This window comes from Prionailurus viverrinus, chromosome E3 (assembly GCF_022837055.1).
Source record: "Prionailurus viverrinus isolate Anna chromosome E3, UM_Priviv_1.0, whole genome shotgun sequence".
Lineage (NCBI taxonomy): Eukaryota > Metazoa > Chordata > Mammalia > Carnivora > Felidae > Prionailurus > Prionailurus viverrinus.
Window position 1 is genome coordinate 36554975 of NC_062576.1, and position 13051 is coordinate 36568025.

At 39.7% G+C, this 13051-nt stretch overlaps 1 protein-coding gene across 8 annotated transcripts in view; it reads right to left on the minus strand.

Moving 5' to 3' along the window:
* Positions 1–13051, minus strand: part of RBFOX1 (RNA binding fox-1 homolog 1) — a 2066153-nt gene that overhangs the window by 1028769 nt on the left and 1024333 nt on the right. The window lies entirely within an intron of this gene.

Here is a 13051-nt window from a genome sequence, read left to right on the forward strand (position 1 = left end):
ATCTAATCATCTTTTATGCATTATATATAAAAAGTTGTCAACAAAGACATCACAGATGTGTGATGAGCATTCATGAAATTTCTGGACAATGGCTGAGTTGAGTTTCTTATAACCATCTCATTTTGTGGCCATCTACGAGTTAACAACTTTAAAGGGGAATTTCATCAGACTTAAGATCAAAATCTGCTTCTAAGAACATTCAATTAGTGAAGTACACAATAAGGTAAAAATATGCCTCTATAGTCACAAGTTGGATTCTCCAAGCCTTGTACTAAATCAGATCACTATATATAGGCACTGGGTCCTTCAGCTGACCTGGTAAGGGCAACCTGCTTCTCTAGTTCATCAAAAGTGAGATTCTTGGGGCACCTGGGTGGCTCAGTCAGTTAAGCACCCAGCTCTTAGTTTTGGCTCAGGTCATGGTCTCACACTTTGTGAGACTGAGCTCTGTGTTGGCCTCGGTGCTGACAGTGTGGAGCCTGCTTGAGATTCTCTCTCTCTCTTCCCCCCTTTCTCTCTCTCTCAAATTAATAAACTTAAAAAAATTTTAAGGAAGATTCTTAAGCCTGTACACTTAAGGGCAGAGACTGGTGAGCCATGTGGGGTTGCTACATACACCTGGAAACACTAGACCTCCCTTTCTCTTAAACACTGTAAAACTTTCACTCTTAGGTTGACTATGTGTGGAAAAAACTTTCAAAAAGTTTAAAGTTTGTCTTATTCAAAAGCATTCAGGGGCGCCTGGGTGGCGCAGTCGGTTAAGCGTCCGACTTCAGCCAGGTCACGATCTCGCGGCCCGTGAGTTCGAGCCCCGCGTCAGGCTCTGGGCTGATGGCTCAGAGCCTGGAGCCTGTTTCTGATTCTGTGTCTCCCTCTCTCTCTGCCCCTCCCCCATTCATGCTCTGTCTCTCTCTGTCCCAAAAATAAATAAATGTTGAAAAAAAAAAATTTAAAAAAAAAAAAAAAGCATTCAAAATGTTCAAAAAGAAGGAAAAAGGCAATTAGCTTGTAGGAGGAAAATGAGAGTCACAGAAGTTAAAAAAAAAGGGGGGGGGGGATTGTGATGTGTAAGTAGATCCAAACTATAGAACAAGGTAGAGAACTAGGGTAGGGACAACCACAGCCATAATACGATAATAGTTGGCATGGAGTCCTGTGTGCCACACACTATGCTGAATTCTTTCCTGCATCATCTTATTTAATCAGCAGCCATTTTCATTAGGTGCCACAATGTGACTTATTTGGAGAAACTGAGGCCCCAGTAAGTCGAATGATTTGCACAAGGTTACACATCTGGCAAGTGGCAGAATTAGGGTTTAATTCTGCCCCTATCATTCTTCCCAGTGATTCAAATGCAATTTTCCTGCAGCAGCCATGGCGTAGATACTTTCTGCACCAAAAGCCATTTTATGTTCTTTCTCCTGGAGTCAGAGAAGTCTGTCCCATATAGAGAGCTATGGGAGACGATTCTTATTTTAATTATATGGACACTCTATATGACACAGTGAATATAGTACCTGGGATAACAGACTACTTGTGGCAGGGTGAGTGGCAACTCTTATCCTCCCTCTCTGGTCCCAGCTAAGAAAGAAAATGAATTCTTGTGACGAGGAAATAATGCCTTGATTCTAAGATAGCAAGTTTGGATATCAATGGCTACAATACTGATATGTGCTGAGGAACTGAATGTGAGCAATTAAGACAAATTCTGGAAGAAGCAGTGAGAAAACTAAAGATATAGCTGAGAAAAGGCAAAGAAACTCAGTCATCAAAAGCCAGTAAGGATTCTATGTTTAACATTTTAAGAACCCCCAAAAACTGTTTTCCATGGCAGTTGTACTATTTTGCAATCCCAACAGCAATTTATGAAGGTTTCTCCACACCCTTGACAACATTTTACTTACTTTCTTTTTTTTTTTAATATAGCCATTCTAGTAGGTGTGAAATGGTATCTCATTGTGGTTTTCATTTTCATTTTTCTGATGACTAATAATGTTGAGCATCTTTCAGGGGCTTATTGGAGATGATGGCTGCACAACATTGTGCATGCCCTAAATGCCACTGAATTGTACACTTTCAAATGGTTACCTTTATGCCATGTGAATTTTACCTGAATAAAAAAGATTAAAAAGCATAAATCTAAACAAAGATAGAATTAATCTGCAGTTGACCTCAAAGTTCCTAGAATCTAAATTTCTTTATCTTGTCCCATAAGTCATTTTCTCCATCCAGACAATTATTTTAGATAATGACTTTATTTTTTATTCATATGTCTCCCCCTTGGATTTCAGCTAGCAATGAGGGCTATTTGCTGGACGTCAGTGGGACCACATCAACTGCAAAGCCTCTCTTGTCAACTGCAAAGCCTTAAGACATGATCTCAGGTACTCAATAAATACTCATTTAATTAAGAGTTTATGATGGTAAAGGTGGCAAAACTCTAAAGACTACACTCTAGAAAAACTTCATTTGAGGCAATAGTCTATGGGCACTATAGGCATTTAAGCATGGTCTCAGAAAGCAGAATGCCCGGGTTCAAACTCTGTCTCCAGCATGCACTCCACTATCACTAGCAATGCAACGTGATCATGTCACTAAATCTCTCCAAGCTGTATAGCCCCTCAACTACACAAAGGGCATAAAGATAGTGGCCACCTATATTGTGGTATCAAATCATGCAATCATGACTCATTTCAAATTAGGTAGTATATATTAATACCTGTTTTTATTTCTCCTCTATATATGCAACTCTATTGCAGAGACACCCACATACAAGTGTGTTTGTTCTTGGTGAACACCCTATAAAATCTTGCTATTCATACTGTGATAAACCAGTAGCATTGTTGTCACTTGAAAGCTTGTAAGAAATGAAGAATCGTAGGCTTCACCCTAGACCTAACTCAAGAGAATATGCATTCACAGAAGAACTGTGAGCAGCTATTGCTATACATCCTACAATAAGCATGAGTATACATTTGGCTTCCTCCCTGGGAAAGGCAATGTAGAGAGAGAGATCCTCTCATATTAGCACAATACTAGAAGAAATAACAATCACTCCCTACATGTAGTTTAGGTAAGCCATGCCTCTTCCCCCAAATTATTTCTAATATTCTAGAAATGTTACTTAACTCCCATAAGTAAAATAAGTCACAAGAATGCATTAGTGAACTTGACTGTGGCAGACCAACATTACTCATCTCCAGCATTATCAATCTCCCCTTAATCTTTCTTTCCACTTAAGACTGATCTCTACTTGTTGGGATTGAGACACATACTATAAAAATCTGAAGATATCATACTATAAAAATCTGAAGAGACCTCACAAGCCACACTAGCTGAAGAAACACTGCTGTTTGCTGCTAACTATAATTAGACTTCTCATACTGCAAGAACAGAAGGAAATTTAAAAAAAAAGAAAAAGAAAGAAAAAAAACCTCCTGGGCCCCCCATCGTCCTTTTGTGGCAGAGCTCATTTAAAATGCAGTATATCATCAAAGCCACATTACTCTGATGATATAGAATTTATGAGGGATGTCCTACTTCAAATTATGCATTAACTTGAAGTCAACAGGGGAAAACAATAGGGGACAAAAATTAGAATGGGCAAAACATTTGGAGTCAATTGAATGTACTCATTGCATGCTGGTAAAAACATAAATTGCAAAATGATATCTATTTTTTCCCTTCCTACAAGATTAGCTGGAAACACTGGAAGACTTTCAAAAGTCTCTTGAATATACTGGCTACTTACCTTTAGTCTAAGAAACCAAGCACATTTGTAAGTTGAAACTTACACAAAATGGTCGTGTAAATTATCAGGGTATCAATGTCTACTGAGTACTTGGTTATTAATATCTCACTGTATCTCTGCTATTTGCTGGATACCTGTTCTAGTGACATAAAAGTGGAAATTGTGCTTCTGAGTTTTGCAAATGTCCTAAAGAGAAAATAATATGAAATTCATGAGTAGCAATGGAAGAGGCAGCTTAGGGGTTGAAAGTTTGAGACAGGTCAACTCTAAAGAGAGATTATAGGAAAGGGGAAGAAACGGAAAAATAAATAATGAATTTTAAAAATCCATACTGCCACCATCCAGGAAAAGGGGAATGGAGAAGGAGGTTGATAGCTGGTATGGCATACACAAAATAGGTAGTAAATAATTACATTCACTTATGCCAGTTACTTTAACCCCAGAGAAACAAAGAAGAGTCTCCTGTAAGGGCCTTCCTTTCAGAACCTAGCTCAAAGGACTGTGGCTTGAAGACAGAGAGATGCATAAGTGTCAGTAGTCTGGTCTTTAAAGGAATTAAAACTAATTAAAATGGATTGATTGACTGATTGACCATTCATTCAATCATTCAAGCAAAATTTATTAAGCATTATGTGCCAGGCCCTTTGCATAGATGGAAGATACATTGGTGAATAAACTAGACATGGCAACAACCCTTAGGGGGCTCATAAGCAATGAGAATAAAAACATTGAGCTGATAATTTTAAAGATGTTGTCCTTGACAATCATAAACCCCGAACTGGTATAGTTCATCTGTTTACACTCTCAGTATCCATGTCATCCACTTCCAGGTTTTGGCTCTGCTATTCCTATATTGGTCTTGACAGCTCTAAGGTCGGCAATCTAGTACTTGGCCAACCTAGGATGCTCCTGTGTATGCCAAGGGTACTGTACAGGACAGAACATATGATTCACCAGAAGGAAGATTAGTCTTGTTAGGCCTCTATTCCCAAGTAGCTAAGACTATTTTCTATAACCACAAGTGTTCCTCAGGGACATTAAGAGACTTTCCTTTGTTCAGATAGAGAGGGAGAAAGAAGTGGCTGGTGATATTAGTGACACCGGTGGTCAGGAAGTGATTGTGTGGTCTCTAATTCACGTGAGTAAGGTGAATAAGAATGTACAGTCTGAGACCTTTGCTGCTCTACATTCCAGAGGGCACATACTCTAGGAGCAGAGATAGGCAGCACAGAAGTGGGGAGGATAATTGCACTAAAACGAAAAAAACAAATCTAAGTTCAGACAAATGGGTACTGAGTCCAAAGCAGGAAGGACAGTCTAGAAGGGGAATCCACAACTGAGAAGTATTCTACCAGTAAGCGTAAGTGCAATTGGAAAATTGTAGAAGAAAATGGACATTGACCAGGAAGTAGAGCAAACTGAACCAGAGGAATGATTTTCATAAAAAGGATGCCTGAGCAAGAGGCATGTTTACGAGGCACAAGAAGACAGTACAGCCCATATACAACTAATGATTGAGAAATACCACCTTAATGCAGAGGAAGACTGTAGAGTTCTCCATACAACCAAGATAAGGGAAGATGGGCAATGCTGTATGGGAACAACCTTGAAACGTAGCCTGAGGTAGCTCTGAAACCCCCAAGCAAGAGGACAAGGATGAGCCTTCTGGTGACGAGAGACGGGCCATCAGTTCTTGACTGGCTAGCAACTGCTTCTCTGTCCTAACAGCACCCAGTTTTGTAAGGGTTACAGCTCCCCCATTTTGTGCAGTCTTGGTGGGACCACAGATCAGTGCCTCCTTCAGAATATGGCAGTTTCCTGAAGACACCTTCTGTCAAATCCTTGCTCTCCCTTCCAGAGTGAATTTAAGAGTGAGATCTATGGCCTGAGTTTGGCCAATGGGATATACTCCCATGGGAACTAGAACTGGAACAGGATGACAGATGAACAGGAGCCACGGCTGGATTTCATTCCTTCCCTAGAGGAGACCTCACTATTGCCTTATGAATGTCAAGCTGCTTGCACTGCATTTCAGCCTCCTCTCAATTCTGTAAAACCCCCAACAACCACTAATAAACATCCTTTGTGCTTAATATAGGGGGGAAATTGGTTTCTGTTGCTTGTAACCAAAGAGCCCTAATTGGTCCACAAATGTGAGATTGTCCATATAATTAACTTCAATGTTTAATTTCACTCCTTTATAAATTGGTTGATATTCATACATGAAGAATAATTACTTGGTTCTCATGTAATCTCTTTTGATATTATAAATCTCCATTAAGAAGCTCTGTTTGGGTCCATGAGAAACTACCTCCTAGAAAGACAAGATAAGGTCTATTACACCACATATGCTCTGAAAATGGGTCATTTGTTACACAGACATACAGAAAACTAGGGACACTTTTAATGAAACAGTACTCAGCTTTTATATGTATATATATATATATATATATATACACACATATATATATGTATATATATATATATATATATATATTTATTTATTTATTTATACACACACCAAATTTCAGATATTTTCCAAAGGACATTGGAAAGAAGAGTAAACAATTTTCACCATGTTCCTTAAATCACAATACTCTGTCCCAAATGTAATTGTCTTTAGGACAGGTACAGTTCTCAGGAGGGATCTAGCAATGAGTATGAGGGTTTATGAAACTGATCATATATTTGAGAGCTCAAGTACCTGTTCCCAGGTACACTGAGGAAGTCATGTGTCCATGCCAAGAGAAGCCCTTGAGAATACCAGTAGTGCCTCAAAAAAAGGAAATTGAAATTTCTTTCTCCCAGTTGGATGTCCGCTGATGCAGCAAACCTGGTAAGTGTCTGAGAGACATTGCTAAGCACTGAGACCAAAACAGAAATGAGGTAATATTTGGAGCAAGGTGGGAATGGGTAAACAGAGGAAGAATTTTCAATCCTTCCATGTGGCATAGGAAGTATGAGTGAGTTTACTGTTGTTCATTTGTCAAGTTCCACCAGGAAGAGCTGGGCTTGAGCCAGCTTGCTGGTGCATTCCAAGTGCATCACCTGCAAGGTGACAGGGACCATAGCTTGAGTAATATATTACTGGAACAGACACCCAGTAGTTGAACGGGGTTTTGTGGGAGCTGCATTCACCACATGGAGAAAGTTAGGAGCTCAGAGGCCCCTGCATGTCTATTTGAGATATCTGTGATATGTGTGTACCATGAGAAAGTTAGAACTAGAAAATTTGCCACACAGAAGCCAGACAAGTCACAACAATCAGCAGCGGGAAGAATACAACCGCATCTTAAGTCTGGGAACCAAGACACTCTGCCTTTACTTTCCTGCCCAAAGCTTGATCCGAGCTATTGGGTGTGTGTGTGTGTGTGTGTGTGTGTGTGTGTGTGTGTGTGTGTCTGTCTCTCTCTCTCTCTCTCTCACACACACACACACACACACACACACACAGAGTGAAGAAGTGCCCCAAAGACATACATATAAAATCCTCCCCATCCTTTCCAAGACAAAAGAGAGGAGGTGAAAAACATACCATGCCCTCTCCTCTTCTGGCCCAGAGCTACAAGTCTGACTAGTAAGAGAAGAAACTTTGAATAAATTAAGCCGCTCGAAAAAAAGAAAATCACAGAGGTATAAATATCAATTGAGATGATGCCAATAACCAGAAAGTTGAAAACTCTGTTCAAAATGTTAATAAGAAATGGGGGGAGGTGTGCCTGGGTGGCTCAGTAGGTTAAGAGTCTGATTCTTGATTTCAGCTCAGGTCATGATCTCACAGTTCGTGGAGTTGGAGCCTGGAGTCGGGGTCACTCTGACAGCACAGAGCCTGCTTGGGACTCTCCCTCTGCTGCTCCCTGTTTGTGTTCTCAAAATAAATAAACTAAAAAAAAAAAAGAAAAGAAATGGGGGAGAATATGCAATACAGCACCGGTGGGGACATTGAATGGAAAGAAAACCATCTCGGTGCATATCCCACTGAGCTGAAACTTTCCAATAAATTGGTGAGTGAAGTTCAGTAACAATGTTAAATAAAGAAATCCCAGTAAAACATGCAGTTTAGATCCCCAACCATTAATACAACTGGGTATTTGTTAGTACTTTGAGCATGCACTTCCACACATGCCATGGAATCTATGCAGTCATTTAGTAATAATTCATCAACAGTTATTTTTAAGTAGGCTCCATGCCCAGAAAAGAGCCCAATGTGGGGCTTGAACTTGCAACCCTGAGATCAAGGACTGAGCAGAGATCAGGAGTTAGACACTTAACCAATTGAGCCACCCAGGTGCCTCTCAATGGTTATTACTCTAATGCACACGTATCTCACTTTGTGTGGTAACTGAACTCCAAGTAAAAACAGTGAACTCAATGTTATGTTTAGGATAAAGTATTTTTCATGCAGGGGGACAGCTTCCAATCTTTGGAATATTTGGAATATGCTTTTGTTTAGAAAATAGCTTGCCATGAAAATAACATCTCTTGGATGGGATTTTTTTTTTTTAATTCCAAGTTATATAGATTGGTTGCCAGCTGGAGACATACCTTCATACCATTTTGGACTCTGTAAAAAGGTGGAGGCTAGAATTTTGGGTGGTTTACATCAAGTTTTTACCCACTAATCAGGTAGTGAGTAAAATATGTTTCTCCTAAGTATTTCCTTAGATGAATTAACTGTTGTTCACATGGAGAAAAAGAAAGCCAAGTGATAATATTCAAACAATGAAAATTTTTTGTGTTCATTCAACCTTTGCTGAGCTCCTACATCAGTGCATTTCAATCAGGAGCAATCTCTTCCACCAGGTCTCATTCAGGCAATGTCTGGAGACATTTCTGATTGCTACAACCTGGGAAGAGAGGTGCTACTGGCATGTAGTAGGTAAGGACAAGGCATATTAAGTGCACAGGAAAGCTCCCCTGAACAAAGAATTTTCCATCCTGTGGTTGATCAACTCTGCCCTACAATGTACCTAACACAGGTGATGCCAAGATGAAAGACCCTGCCCTCAAGGGGCTCACAACTAAGATATAATTTTGAAATCATATCTATCCTGCTCAACTGACACAGAATCATAGTGGCTATTTCTACCAGTTCCAAATATAGGATGTGTGAAGGACATCTCCCTCTCCCAGCTGTTCACCATTTTCTCCTGTTGCCTTTGGAGATGATACTGTAGGAAACATGCAAATAAAGAGGGGAAGACAAGGTCATTTTTTATTGGCTCTGCAATGACTGTGCATTGATGGTGGTTTTATCCAAACATTTATAATGTGCTGGAGATTGTTCAAACAGTTAGGCAGCTTGTCAATTTTCTAATGAGTGAGGCGCCATGCATTTGGAAAGTAGAAGTCTAGTTGTCTCTGATAGCTGAAGGGCACGCAGCACATACCTCGTGTGTTTCCGTGGGATCAATTACCAAATGTTTAATGAGCAACTACAATGTCCAGGGCAATCTGGGGAGGGGTGGATAAAGGTGTTTAAGAGATAAGAAAAGGGAGAGAGGGGACAATGCATTCAGAACAGGGTCTAGGTAAATGAAGGGGAAGAAGAGATTCCAGTTGGGTGAATCAAGAAAGGTTTTCTGAGGGCAGCAGAACTCTGGCAATCTTTGATGGTGGAAAGAATTTCACATTCAAGGAAAAGGAAACTGTGGACCAAAGCACAGGGTAGGTCATGCATGGCACATGAAAAGGGAATATAATTCAGTTATGAATTAAGAAAGGGGATAACTGAGGGAGATGAAACTGGATAAAGCAGTCTTGAACGATGAACGACAGTGGCACACACTTGTGCACCAGGGACGTCTGTATAGGTGACATGGACATGAACCTACATTGTATGCATTCCTGCCCCTCAGAGGGAGGAGCTCTAAGCAGCAACTATCTCCTCTCCTAAAAGGCATACTTGTTTCCACAGAGAGAAAGAGAATTCCAGGCCAAGAGTCAATGACTTAGGACTCTGTCACTGGAGGAAAACCCTCATGTTCCCCAGTCACCTTAAATAAATAGTTTTCTACACAAGTAAGACCAACTCTCAAGATATGGATTTTCAACACTGTTGCAGGTGCATATCATTATAGTTTAGAGGATCCTAAATAATAACACAGAAAGGTGTTTCAAGTAGCTCTAACAAGGCAGAGAACAGGCAGAAATATGACAACCTATAATCCACACAAGTTACACGTTCTACTTGAACATCTATTTATGTATTCCAAAAGCTGACAATATAGATATGAAAGATAACCCAAAATACATTAAGTGGGGGGAAAGTACTACATAGCATATATAGCATTTTTTATCGCTTTGTGGGAAAAAAGGAAAGGGTATACATACACCTATCTTAGCACATACCTACACTATCTCTGGAAGCTACAAAAGAAACTGGTAAAAAGCTGGGGATGGGAAGTGAGGGGGCTGGAGATCATGGGTAGAAAAGAGACTTGTTTTCCCCTATATACTGTTTATAATTTGTGAATTTTTCAAATATTGTAACATATTCAAAAATAAATACATTAATTTTAAAAGGAAAGCCAGCAGTACAAAAGACTAATGGAAAAATTAGCTGACCCCACCAAAACCACGGTTTCAGATTTCCAGCCTCCAAAACTATGGAGGAAGTTCATACCACTTCGTGTGAAACAAATACAATCCCTCATAACCTGTTAGCATAGAACCAGTTCCAAGAATTGCGCCCACAACATTGTGTTAACCTTCTCCTCATCCCAAATCTTCATTAGGAACTTGATGTGTGAGAAGGTAAAATTTCAGACATAAACACTTTGAAAGTGGCTTTAAAACCTTTTTGTATCAGGATCTTTTTTTTTTCCTCAAGGGAAATCCTATATGCAATTTCAAAAGGTGACTAAGTAAGTGGTACATTATTAGAATGCAATAGTTGTTTATTATAAAAAGCCAACCAAAGAGGGTCATATGGCTGTTTTAATGAATATGTATAATTGTGAAGTTATTTAATGGGTTTGGACAATCCACGCAGTTAACAGAGAAATATTTATGGCACCCTTAACGTCTCGACCAGATCTTGGGAATGTGAAAATCTCTGATCAAATAAATGCATTTAGTACACAGACTGAGAAGCTAAGGTCAAGAAGGTGTAAATAATTCAGCAAGGTCATTCAGCTAGAGTAGAATGTCCATGGTCAACTACAGGGTTCATCCAGTAAAAGACTGAAGGTGACTTCCATGATCTTCATTTCATTGTACCAACTATGTGCCTATTCTTAAGAGCCATTAATATTGTGTAAGTACTCACGCACACAATCTAATTCACTGTTTCTAGTGCCCCCTCAACCTTACATCAAACTATCTGAAGACCTCTGTCATCCAAATGACTAGAAGCTTTATCAACTTATCCACCTGTAGTATCTCCCTTTTCCCTCCCCCACTTCCTTCCTTGTCTTCCTTACGTAAAGCGTGAGCAATTATGCAAATGAGGGCCACATTGTGTTTCAAAGAGGGATTTGTAGGCTAATCTGGGAACTGTGGCTGATTATAATCTTGTCTGGATATCACCCTCCCAGCAAAATGCATCCCGATTTCTGGGACCTGAACTTACATATGACACCTTAAGAAATCAATTATCTTTATTTCCTAAAATATTATGATCCTTAAAACTAAATGGTGAGGAATCCTCATGTTGTCTGAAAATGGAGGCCTTAGGGTCAGAAATGAAATCCTTACCAGCACCTTATTTTCATTCTGTGTTTGGGTCTTAAATCAGAATTACTGGAAGGGGAATGGTCCTTTTGCAGGGTTCTTGGACATCAAAGTCCAGGAATGAAAAGCCCAGCTTTCACATTAATACCAAGGTTATTGACTAGCTTCTACAAAGCCAAATATTTGTTTTCTAATGAATGTGTTAGGAGATTCAGCAGTGAAAATGCCCTTGCATCCAGAAAAACTGGCATCTGTGTTCTTTGAATCAATTTCCAAAGATTATGCAGCACATTTTAATGGTGCTCTGGGGACCTACAGTGTGTGTGTCTGAAAAATGAGGATGTACATTTTATATGTCCCCCAAGCAGATAAACCTTTGCCCTGCCCCCAGTGAAGAGATCGTAAAGCAAAGTGTTATTAATCCAGAAGTGATGGGAGAGACTGCCATAATTCCAGAGGTGATATTTGTTAAAATAGTGATGGTTTGCCACCTTCCCATCTTGGATTAATTTTGACCCAATCTGACCATTCATCAGGAGATGCATAATTCCATCATATTCGGAGGATTTAAAAAAATATTTATGAAGACATCAACTGCAGTCAATGAAATAAGACAGTTAAAAGACTGCAAAATATGCTTTGGCTTGGCATAAGGAGAGTGATTCTGGATGAAGCTGTTTCTATTAATTTAGCTGACAGGAAGATGTGGATGTGGCTTATGATGTGGGAAACAAAGGCAGAAGAAAAAAAATTAAATTCCCTTACAACTTAACAGCCCATTGACAAGTCCTTGAGACAGGCAGAGCCATTCCCTGGGATCTCAGCTTCCTTGATGATGATACTTTGCTAAGGGCAAAAGGCAATCTTGGCCCAACCACCTGGATCCAGTAAGTATACTTTAACATACAAAAATTCCTTTGGAGGGGCACCTGGGTGGCTCAGTCAATTAAGCCTCTGACTCCTGATTTCAGCTCAGGTCATGATCTAATGGTGGTGGGATAGAGCCCCGTGTTGGGGTCTGCGCTGGGATTCTCTCACTCCCTCTCTCTTCACACCGGTCTTTCAAAAATAAATAAATCAACTTAAAAAAATTTTTTTTAATTCCTTGTAGAAACTTCTTTTATTTCTACACCCCCACCCCCAGGATATAGGTTGGCAACCATCCTTCAAACTGATGGGCTACTAATATACATCTGAAAGGTCTCATGACTGAGTTTTTACTAAACAGTAATAAATGACCTGTTCCTTTTTTTTCTAATTCTTAAAATTGTTCTTATTTTTATTTTATGCATTTATTTATTTTTATAAATGACCTTTTCCTAACAGCAGCTAGCCCCTCAAGTTCCTGGAACCCTTGCTTCCGAAATACCTTAGAGACTTACAGTATCCCTAACATCCTCTCAACATTAAGGCATATAATCAGTCCCTCCTCACAAGCCCAGGGCAGATCCTTCTGCCCACCAGTCCTGCCCCTGTGCTTTTGTACTGAAGACGTCTCAAGAATTCGTTCTTGGCTCTCAGCTCTGAACCCCAACACTTCAAACCGTATCAGCTTATAAAGTTAAATATCTCCTATTCAGAAACCATAACTTGCATGCGGATTAAATAACTAGGTTAATATTAATA